This window comes from Lathyrus oleraceus, chromosome 6 (assembly GCF_024323335.1).
Source record: "Lathyrus oleraceus cultivar Zhongwan6 chromosome 6, CAAS_Psat_ZW6_1.0, whole genome shotgun sequence".
In the NCBI taxonomy this organism is placed as follows: domain Eukaryota; kingdom Viridiplantae; phylum Streptophyta; class Magnoliopsida; order Fabales; family Fabaceae; genus Lathyrus; species Lathyrus oleraceus.
In genome coordinates, this window is record NC_066584.1 from 29220561 (window position 1) to 29233711 (window position 13151).

Genomic DNA, 13151 nt, shown 5'->3' on the forward strand with positions numbered 1-13151 from the left:
GGTTTCGGTATTTTTTTTGTACAAAGTTTCTCTACTATGACTATGTCTGCAAGCTTTAATGTGTAGTTGTGATTCAAATGAAAATTTTGTTGCGGCCATGATATAGGCTTGATTTTTTTCTGAAGGATATAAGCTTTGAGGCTGTTAAAAGCTCTTTGAACTGGATTACCAATTGACATCACAAGTATGGTTCTGGTTAGTTTTGTTAGTGAAAAATCAGTGTGCGCAAGAATGTCAGATCTTGCAAGTCTGGTTGAGAAGGTTGCGTAAACCATCTCAACCAAGATTTGACATGGTTTGCGACCCGGCTTCTATAAAATAAAAAAACCTCTTTTTTAATGTCTCCCAATTGTAACTTGTTTAGCATTTTGCAATATTCTGTTTGGGATGGTTGATTTTTTCATCTTTTCCTTGAGAAATTTTCGTAATTTTCCCCCATGTTTGCATAGGCTTTGTGAAACTAAGCTTATGACACTTTTAATCAATCAGTGATTTAGAAGAGAGAAAAAAGATATGAGGAATTTTGTAAAGATCGAAATATGTGAGAAATAAATTAAATGTGGGATATTTTGTCATAAATTACAAATTAAATTCGACAAATCGTTAAGAAGAGCACTATACATCAAGATGAAGCTGATGTTGATATGAAAGAAGGAAAAAGTAGCAATTTTGAGTCTTGCAAATATTTTTTAGAGGGGAAAAGCTCTCGATCAATTATCATCAGTGTTTTTAAGAAGAAAAAAAAGGAGGGTATTGACCTATAAATTACAACTTATTTTTATAACAACATTATTATTCTTTTTAATATTGTAAAGGATAAAGAATTTATAAATATATGTAAAATGATTGTTCAATATGGTAAATAATATTGATGGCCAACTTAAAAATAACTCTACATGAATTAGAAAATAATATACCAACTTAATGGTAGGAATCTCACAGTGATGCACACATGGAGTTTCAAAAAAATTGTGTGTGTTGAACATGACTCAGTTCTTTTGGATGTGAAAGGAATTAAAGTGTCTTTGAGATTATATGTTTTCAAATTCATCATACATAACTTTTATTGCTACTATGTGTTTTGCACTTCAATTTACTATTTCATCTCTTTAGGTCCATAAGGTAAGAAATATATGTCATGCCTTTTTTCATATGTATGGTTAGTATTATATATACATCAAACATATCTTCTAATGATTCTCACACACTAATGAAAAATCATTCAATAAAGTCTAATAATATTCTTTTTGTAAGGACATAGTCTAAATACTATTTCTTTCTATATTTAAATAGTCAAATACATACCATGAAAATAAATTAGTTGAAACAAAAAGTTATGAATGATCTTGTGTATGTGATGGTAAACACAAGAAGAAAGTTGTAAAGAAAAAAGAGATATAATCATTGATGATGATTGGTAGCATGCAACAGAAGAAGAAGGTTGTAAGGAAAAAAGAGATATAATCAGAAACGGAGCCAGAGATTTTGAACTGCGTAATATATTAATATATTTATTTATCTTTAAAAAAATATTTAATAATATTTAAAAAAAAAAAATTAATTTAATTTATACAAAATTTATCAAGAAATAAAATAAAAAATATAAATAAATAAATAAAAAATATATATATATATATAATATATATATATATATATATATATATATATATATATATATATATATATATATATATATATATATATATTATGATTAGTTGTATAATTATTTTATGAGATCATAATATTAATATAAAATCCTATAAATCAATTTTTTTTAAAGGTTGAGGGAAAAAATATTTTGAAATTATAAAAAAAAATACAATTCGACTATATTTTAGTCTAACATATTTTAATTTAATTATTGATATTGAAAATAAAAAACTCACATTAATCTCGAACAATATCCTAAAAAAATATTTATATACTTTATGATTTTCACCTAATTTTTAATAATATATAACAATAATATTATTTCAATTGATTTAAGATATATAATTTTAATTAATATATTGTTTTGATTTATTATATATATATATATATATATATATATATATATATATATATATATATATATATATATATATATATATATATATATATATATATATAAAGGTTTTTTTTAAAACATAGTGGGGGCATATGCCCCCATAGTGATATATCTCCCTCCGTCCCTGGATATAACCATTTGTGATTTTAAAGATGATGACGATCGGTAGTATGTAATCTAGGAAAAAATGCAAGTGTTAGTCATTTAAATATGGTTTATTTAGATTAAGATTTGATGCATATTGATTAAAATATTCGTACTAATATAAGTCAGCTCCACATGTAGATGAATATGTCTCTAAAGCTATACAAAATATCAATAAAGGAGGAAATGATGATGGAAGTGATGGAAGATATTAGTTTTATTATTCTAGTCGGGGATGATAGAGAGCGAGGTTATGATGAGATTGGTGAAGATGAAATAGTTTATATAATTGGGAGGGGGGAGATCAAGATTATTGAGGCATTCATGATTTATTCTATTCTTCAGATCCTCGTTAAGTTTAATCCTTTCTCTGATGGTTGCTTATAATTTTTTTTTGTCTTAGAATATTATTTTTGAGAAATTACACGAGTTTTAGTACAATCACAATATACAATTAACGCTGAAAATATAAAAATCTTCTAGATGGATCCCTTGATTCGTACATAGTATCAGAACTAAATTCTTTGTAAAATCTTCACATCAAATTGTCTTGAATCTTCCAACTCCAACAATCATTTTCTATAGTTTCTACAACGATCTTTTCTTGATCCTACCGGTTTCTTAAGCGTTGATATATCGATTGAGAAGAAGTCTCACTTTGTCTTTAGGCTTCCGCACAATGCTACCAAGATGAACCTAGAGAGAAGAATCTCGTTCTTTTTCACTAGAATTGTCAAAATCAGGCACAACACCACACACCTTACGAACCTCTAGAATCTTAAACAAATAGTCAAAGAAACATTAAATCGAATAAATAAATCTCCTCAACAATCACGAATTTCCAAAGATGATATTTAGATTCATGTGACCATGAAATTAGAATAAGATAGAAGATGAAAAAAATCATTTGCAAGTGTTCAAGAAAGATTCAAAACACTTTTTGAAAATGAGATAACAAGTGACTTATGAGTTTTCAAATCAATATTGGAAGTGTATGTTTCCTAACATTGTAATGATTTTGAGAGAAAATAGTATTTATATCTGCTACCGATATAACACAAAAATGAGTGAAAATATGTATAATTCGAGTCAAAAGCAAGAGGTATGATTGGAATAAAAAAATCAAGTGATTTAAATCATGAAGCAAAATCTATATGAAATTCATTTGTGTGATTCAAGTCACAAGAACTGTGATTTGCATCATATGATTCGAATTATAAATATTGGTAATTCAAATCAGAATTCAATAAGCAACCAGGAAAATTATTAGTTCAATGTGATTTGAATCAAACATTCTTATGATTCAAATCAGAGTGTTGTGATTTGAATCAACAATTCGTGTAATTCGAATCATGAAAATTGAAAATGAATTCCCGAGCGTTCTGTGAGTTTAATTCGAGTCAGACAAGCAGTGTGATTCTAATCACACAGGCATAATATCATTTTTATAAAACTTCAAAATATTTTGAGATTCTATTATAGTCATGAATTGAATCATTCTCAAACATAATTCTTGATTCAAAGATTCAATAAATTGATTTCAATCATATTGCTTAAGCTATAATCAAACACTTTGATTATGCATACTAAAATATTGATCTAAAAATCAATCAAGAAATATACAATTGATTAGGAGGCTCAATGATAGAAATAAAAAAAAACCATAAGCTTAAAAGATAAGCAATCAAAACCATAACCCTTGAGGTATCAAATACCTGTAATGCAACTTTATTCTCCCTCTTTTTATGCTTGACAAGCTTACAATTAGAATTGATTCAACTCTAAGAAAAAGCAAAGCAATATCAATGTTTTCCTCAATTTTCTCGTGCTTCCCCATAAACATTGCAAAAAAACACGAACCACATAAAACACATAAATCAAATATAGACTCACATTATAATTTCCCCCTCTTTGACAAGATAAAAAAGAGATAGATACTAATAAGATTAAATACAAAATAACCAGCAACACAAATGATAATTCAGAGAAACAATTGAGTTAATCATATCTCAGAAGAATATAGAACACCAGGTAATATATTTTAGATATACAAATATAAACATGATAAATGCAATAATATGTGTCAATACACTTGCAACTATACAACAACACAAATATGTGATCAAAATATATATGAATGGAAGATTAAATAATATATGAACAAAAGAGGTCATGCTCAAATACACATAATTAACAAGATGCACTTAAAAAAAATTTAAATGCAAAAACCAACAATCATACTACAACTTAGAAATGAAATGAATAATGTAAGAAGTAAATAATTTCATGACTAAGGCACATCCATTTTTGCCTAAAATATGTTAGGAATCTAATCTTCAGACGTAATCTGAATTACAATATTCAGAATTTCAAGTGGGAATATGAATTTGGCTATCAACTTGCATGTATACAACTCTTCATGGTTTTCATGATCAAAACACTTTCTTGAAAAACCCTACAAAAATCTCCCTCCATTGTCACTCAAGATTTTTACTTCAAAACAACATTCTTCTATATTTTAGCATCAAAAGGAATAAATAAAGCTGAAAGTTTAAGTAATGTACATATATTACTTTTTGAGAGGAAATATGTATGTTACGTCCGGACTATGAAATCCGGATTACGTCACATTGTGTTCGAAAATTGAAATTCAGACTACTCTTATATGGAATTTGAATTGCTTCTATTAAGATTGGTTGTAGTTATGGTGCACCCTAATACTATCCCCTAGACTTCTCTATACGTGGATGTGAAATCGGGTGATGTTTATGTAGATGTTGAAAAATAATTTGCAAATATACAAGAGTTTGCTATACATAACATATGCTTCAATGGGTTTACGCGAACGCTCTCAAATTAGGGTTCAACAATATAACCGAGAGGTTGGATTTTATTTCTAATAGAAGACAAGCATTTGTGATAGTGAGATACGAAATGAGTGATAAGTATGAAGCACCTATCCGGAAGTTAAAATGTGATGACGCCAAAACAAGAAGATGCGAGTGTCCTTTTAAGTTGTACGGTTACCACAAGACAAATAATACATGGACACTTAATATGATTTATGGTATACATAATCATGATTTATGTTACAAGTTAGTCGATCACCCCCATTGTATGTCGTCTAAATTTTGAAGAGAATAAACTTGTCTCTGACATGACATTGAATATTATGTATATAAATAATCCATTTTATATATTCAACATTGATATCATTATAATCGACGTGATACTATGAACACGTTTGTTTCATTTTTTTAAAAATAATTTTTATAGTGTTACATATTTTTGTTTTAAAAAAATTACAAATATTTTTTTTCAAAAAAACTTCAAATGAAAAATTGGTTCAAATAGATTTTTTTTAAAATTTTATTTAGGTATTTCATAATTTTATTATGACTATTTTTGGATATCAAAATTTTAAAAAATTATATAAATTTTAAACTATTTAAAATAATTTTTCATAAAAATCATTTCTGAAATACATATTTTTTCAAACTTTTGTGATTGTGACTATTTTTTAATGTTTAATAATATATACTTATATTATTTAATGTTACAATTAGTCTTCAAATTTATAAAAATGAGTTTATAATCTTTTTAATATTTATATATATTTTTAAAGATAAAACAAATGTGTCATATACTACTCACATTTGAAGTAAACAATCTCTTCATTAAGTGTGAGTACCTCATATCTTATAAGGATACCCTATACAAACCATAAAATATATTTTGTATCGTCCGGATTTGAAAATTCTAACGCGTTTATTATACACCAAATCTCTTCTTCAGTACCCCCATTTTTGTATAAAAAACAGGTTTTAATTCTTGGATAAACCCCACCCATCGCTTGTATATTTATCTATGTTTTCTTACAACGGGGTGAGTCGATATTTTCAAATTTGAATAAACACCTAGACATTTTTTTCACACCTAGATAGTAAGTTAGAAGAAATTATATATACTTTTTAATGAATTTTACATTATAAGTCATTTATAAATCAATCCTGCAATAAACTATACATATTTGTCATTGAATAATAAGATCAAATATTTAAACAAAATGTTGATAAACCATACATCAGTGTTCATAAAATACAAAGAACCATAATACATAATTTCAAAATGTTAATATCAAAATACAAAGTAAAAGAGAACTATTATGTATATCTGACGTCATTGTTCCTCATCAGCCTCCTATAATGCAATGTATGTCGTGTCTATGCTAATATGACTTTTAGAATGACCCTTTAAGGAGTAATTTCAAGAAACTCACCCATAGTTATGGTCTCTCACCCAATGCCACAATAATTGACATATCGACAACACATCCACGACATGGTATGCCTGTAGAGGAAAAACATATTTTTGATGTTTTGAAGATGACAATTTTTTCTGTAGATATAATTAAGATTATGATCTTATTTGTTATTTGATGTGTTCTCTTGAGTGAAAATTAATAAGACATGTATGTATAAATTTTTTCAAGTTTATTATTAAGCTCATTATAAGAAAAGAAAAACATATGTTTGAAAGGAACACAAAATATCAAGTGTGACAAAGAAATAAGTCACAAAATGACATTATCGTACTTCTGCACTACTAAAGAGGATCAGCTTTTGAACAAATGGCAAAACTGTATTTATTCTAGAGGGTCAATTATAATAACTAAATAATATCAAATGGCAGTCTCGTAAATACACAAAGAAGCCGAGTATCAAGAATCACAACATGAGTATCAATTTCTCTCAATGGAAATTCTGTAAATAAATAATATTCTCATTTACACTATCAATGGAAGAATCGTAAATATCAATGGGAGATATGTAATTTCAAGTATATACTCATGGTTGATCTAGTACTCAAGAAACTAGAGGATCAAAATCTCTATAAATAGACATTCACACTCTCTTCATTTTAAGACAATCACTCGAGGAAAACTCGAGAGAAATATTCATGAAATTCTTCCAAAAAGCATATTCTCACTAAAATCATATTTTTAGAATCAGAGATATTCCTTTCTAAGAATATTTATCTTAAAATCACATCATTCATTCAAGAAAAAATCAAGAGAGAAAACGCATTCATTCAAGGAGACATCAAGAGAGAAAATTCATCATATTCTTCCAAAAATATATTCTCACTAAAATCATAATTTTAGAATCAAGGATCTTTATTTCTAAGATTATTTGTCTTAAAACCACATCCTCTTAATAATCATTTGTTAAGGAATTGTGAATCTGATACTTCTTATAAATAATTCTCAATACTTTGTATATCCTCAAGTCAAGGTTTATCTTTCGTGATAGTGTAAGCTAGTTGATGCTTTGTAATCAGTGCTGTAAGTTTGATGAGTCCAAAGAAAATACATCTTGGTGTAAGAAAAGGATTAAAATATATTGATCATTAATTATAAAATCTCATAAAACGTGGGGACTAAAGTAGTCAAGTTTGGTGAATCAGGATAAATCTTTGTGTATTCTTTCTTAAACTCTTTTCTTTAAAGCTTGCTTATTTTAAACACAATTCACACACTACAAACACTTTAACTATTTATTATATTCATAGTTTATTTTGATACAACTTGTTTTAGAAATTAAAATCAAGATTTTAAAGGGGTCACTATTCAATCCCCATTCTAGTGACATTTCTATCTACTTCAATTGGCATCAGATCACAACCTCTAAGGTTAAAGCACTTGACAATGTAAGTGGATAAGGTCCAATAAGAAATGTCAAAACCAATAAAATATGTACATGCATCAAAGTCTTCAAGTATACCATTATATTCTAATGAAAAGATTAGGAATAAAAAACACTCTCAACAAAAGAGAAAGATGAAGCATCAACAACACACTTAACAAATTGAGGATGAAAATGAATTAGTAGTTCTAAACTAATTCTAGAAACACATAAAATGTCATCCTCAAAAATAGAAGAGTGAGAAGTCAACATGTGTCTAATGGAAAACTTAGATATTAAATAGGTAAACAAATTTCAACCTTACCCTTTATGTAAACATCTTGAAATAGAGTTTGATAGTCTTTTAAATTACTCAAGTATTTTGTCTAAACAATTTTTGTCTATAAAAAAACAATTTTATGAGATAAAGAAATAAAATAAAATGCTGCAAATTAAAAATGATGAATATTTTAAAATCATTCAAAACGTGTAACTAACTCATTGTGAAATGTCTGAGAAACATAAGAACCTCAATGAAGGAACGAGCGAGGTTCATTCTCAAAATCCTTGTTAAACTCAAAAGGAGAACAATTCTTTGAAAATAAAAGTTGGAGAACTTGTTAGGGTCGGTTGAAAATATACATGTTGAAGAAGTCCCACATCGCTTAGTTTTGTGAATCAATAGAGAGTCCAACACTATATACAGGACACAAGTTCTTTAAAGTCCCACATCGCCTAGTTTTGTAAAGGAATAGGGATTCCAAGATATATATATATATATATATATATATATATATATATATATATATATATATATATATATATATATATATATATATAGGATTCAAATTCTTCATTCCAAGACGTATCAACCAAAAGCATTTTAAGTTTGTATTTGACTTTCTTTGTTCTCTTATACTCTTGTATTAGAGTGTTGTGAGATGTAGTTAAATATTTGTTTTGGAGGGTGTAGGTGTACTAGGACCTGAGTTAGTTGAGGGTATATTATGTGTTATAATAATTTTCACATAGTGTTATTCTCTGGTTATCATTTGATAATGGTCATGGTTTTTTCTCCGATTTTGGAGTTTACACGTTATGTTTTTGTGTTGTGATTGTGTTCCTCTTTTTTCTTTATGCTTTGTTTGTTTATTTTTTTTCAACAACAAGTATCAGAGCTTTTGGTTCGATCTAGAGATAAGTGTTCTTAGTATGCTCAGTGATTGCATTTTTGTTTGATCTTCCATATCAGAAAAAAAGAATAGTATTGTGAAAGAGTTGTTGAGCTGTAGTAAAAAAAATTGTTTTGCAGTTTGAGCTAGAGAATATTGATGGAAGAATTTTTTTTTTACTTGTGAAAAGTTCAAGTCAAAGATGTGTTGATACAATCAATATTACACAAGGTGCAAGATTATGTCGGTGATTGAATAGCTTCTTGCCAACAAGGAAGTTGCACCATAATGTTTCAACCTAGTTTTAGGCATGTGAAAATTCTTGAAGTGGTTTAGCTTCAAGTGAAGTATATTCTTCTTTAGGTGGAGTATGATAATTTTTTAAAACTATGATTGTCGATGAAGACAATATGAAAATTCATGGAGTGGTGTAAATTCAAGTGACTATACTCTTTATGGTGGAGTATGATTATCAGTAAAGACAATGAAAGCTTATGTATTATTTTCAATAAAAATGGAGATTGTTGGGGTTGGTTGAAAATATACATGTTGAAGAAGTCTAACGTCGCTTAGTTTTGTAAATGAAGAGAGAATCAAAGGCTACATATATGATATAAGTTCTTTGAAGTCTCACATTGCTTAGTTTTGTGAAGGAATGGGGATTTCAAGACTATATAAAGGATTCAAGTTCTTCATTCTAAGACGCATCAGTCAAAATCACTTTAAGCTTGTATTTGACTTTCTTTGTTCTCTTATACTCTTGTATTAAAGTGTTGTGAGATATAATTAAATATTTGTTTTGGAGGGTGTGGGTGTACTTAGCCCTGGGTTAGTTGAGGGTATATTATACGTTGTAACAAATTTCACATAGTGTTATTCTTTGGTTGTCATTTAACAATGGTCGTGGTTTTTTCTCCGATTTTGGAGTTTCCACGTTATGTTCTTATGTTGTAATTGTGTTCCTCTTTTTTCTCTATGCTTTATTTGTTTTTTCCATGTTAAGGTTTGGGGTTAAGATGTGGTGTCTCCTTCTCTTGTGGTTCTGGAGCATTAGTCTTATTGGTGCTCTCGACTCTCCTAGACTCCCTAACAGTGGTATCAGAGTCGGGGTTCGGCTTTCTGGGGGAGCGTGAGCTGGATCTGATGTTGGATTCTGTGATAGGATGTGGGGGACTCACACTTGTGGGGGAGAATATTGGGTCCAAATGTGAGTGGTTAAAGTCTCACATTGCCTATGAATGGGTGAAAGGTTGGATTTATAAGAGAGAGGATTCACTCACCTATCACCTTAAGGTTTTGGGTTGAGATGTGACTTCTCCCTCTCTTGTGGTCCTGGAGCATTAATCTCATTGGTGCTCCCGAATCTCCTTGACTCCTTAACAGAACTAACAAATGATATTACTAAATTTATAAAATCTACTAAAACTTTTCAAAAAACCATGGGATCTCAAGTACGAGTTTTGGACAAAGTTGGAATTGAATTTAATACTTGAAAAAATAAAAAAAAATTACAAAAACTTTTTGTCCCTAATATCAAGGATGAAACAATCAAGAAGGAAAAATATGTATACAAGCAAGATGAAAGTTTTAGGAAAGATGTCAACAAATATCAAATCATTTGTGTTCCTAAAATCAAAAATAAAGAAATCAAAAAGGAAACATTTATAGCAAAGAGGGTGAAAGTATCAAGAAAAATAAAAACAACGAAAACCTCATAAAAAATATTATTTTTGCAAAAAAACTAACCATCATGAATCAAACTGTTACTTTAGAAAAAAGAGAAAATATTCTTATTGCAATAAAATTGGTCATCACGAATCTAAGTGTTTTAGCAAGACTACACATCTCATAAAAACTAACTCAAGGACCCAAGTGTTAGGGAGTTGGGAGAGTCGTTGTTGGGGAGTCCGGAGAGTCGAAAGCACCAATGAGACTAATTCTTCAGGACCACAAGAGTGGGAGACGCCACATCTCAACTCAAAACCTTAAGGTGTTAGGTAAATGGATTTTCTCTCTTATAAATCCAACATTTTACTCATTCATGGGCAATATGGGATTTTAAGTACTCACACTTGCACCCGACATTCTCCCCCACAAGTGTGAGTCCCCCACATCATATAACAGGATCCAACACCGGATCATCTCCTGCTCCCCCACAAAGTCGAACCCCGACTCTGATACCACTATTGAGGAGTCTAGGAGAGTCAGGAGCACTAACGGAATTAATGGTCCAGGACCACAAGAGAGAGATGTCACATCTCAATCTAAAACCTTAAGGTGGTAGGTGAATAAGTCATCTCTCTTATAATTCCATCATTCCATCAATTCATAGACAATGTGGGACTTTAACCACTCACACTTGCACCAAATATCAAGTCCATATGGATACCCAAATCATTACTAACTTGTGATGTAGGAATATCTTCTGAAAAATAAGAAAAAACTTTGGTACTTGGACCGTGGTTGCTCAAGACATGTAAAGATGTGACATTCTATAAAACTATTGGACGTAACTGTATATCGTGCTCTATGGACGAAGATTTGTCACACAATGTACATCCTTTAGGACCAGATATTCATAATACTATGAGAATATCTCATCAGCATTTCTACGGAGGACAGTGACAAAAGTAGCAATTGTGGGGTGTTCGTTCTGAGAATAAAGTGTACATTTGGTGTTCGTTCTTGTAAGTTGTTGGGCTTTATTGTCAGCGAGAAGGGTGTTGAGGTTGACCCTACCAAAGTCAAAGCAATACAAGAGATGCTTGCGCCCAAAACTGAGAAGCAAGTCAGAGATTTTCTTGGCCGCTTGAATTACATCTCGAGATTCATTTTGCATATGATTGCCACGTGTGCGCCTATATTCAAGCTTCTTCGGAAAGATCAGTCTTGTGATTGGACCGAAGATTGCCAAAAGGCTTTTTGGGATCTTGAAATACCCAAACTGTTGCAATACTCGCTCAGGTAAATGTGTGGGTACATAAGTACAAGGATATCACCTCCAAGGATCGTGTCTCACGGTGCTCACTGTACGACATGAAATAAATATCATCTGACATGATGCGGTCAAGAAAAACTCAGAAAGGTTTGGTCGCTGAATTCCTCTCGGATGGGATACCCAAACAGGCACGTGGGAATTCCTCATAGTAGTCTTCAACATATTCCAAGTCGGAGATACGTGGAAAATATTAATGGATGCATGCTTGAAAATGGTTCAGGTGAAATATCACTAAGAGTGTAATATAAATATTATTAATTATTATCAACAAAGGTGCAAAAAAAACATAAATATATAATTGTTTGTTGTCATTTATCTCATCTTCCATAAACTAACTTCATCTAATTTAGCGTAGATGTAAACCAAACAAATTGTCTCCAGTTGTACTCATGAATTTTTTCCAAATCAATGAAATATTTAATGTAGACAACATCAACATATGTCGCACTTTTATCCACAAATATATATATATATATATATATATATATATATATATATATATATATATATATATATATATATATATATATATATATATATATATATATATATATATATATATATATATATATATATATATATATCGACAAAAATAATGGAGTATGATCTCAATGCACATGCTCTATGATATGCAACCCGTGCATCATCACCTGTAGCATCCACAGATGTAGTCAGGTGGTCTTCATACATCTTCACCAGTAATAAAAATCTAGCATGACATCTTCATGTCTAGTGTATATGATCTACTAATTATAGAGTAATCAAATAATCTTCATGTGATCAAAAGATGTATGAGGTATGATAAATCATCAAGTGTGGTGGTCATCTAACTGATCGAAAGATGAAATGAAGAGGTCTTTGTGTGCCACCGCTCCACAAACGCAAACAATAGATCATGGTTAATATATTCATATTCAATCCTGCATAAATCCTTCAACCCAGATAGGTGCAAGATATTCTGAAACCATGGTTCATCAAGTTGCGGTAACTTTACAACCTTTCTATTGTGGTTAATATATTTCAATGAATCACGGTACTGCAAAATTTAAAACATCATCATTAGACAATTCAATTATTAAAAGAGTAATTAAGAACTTATGCTACCT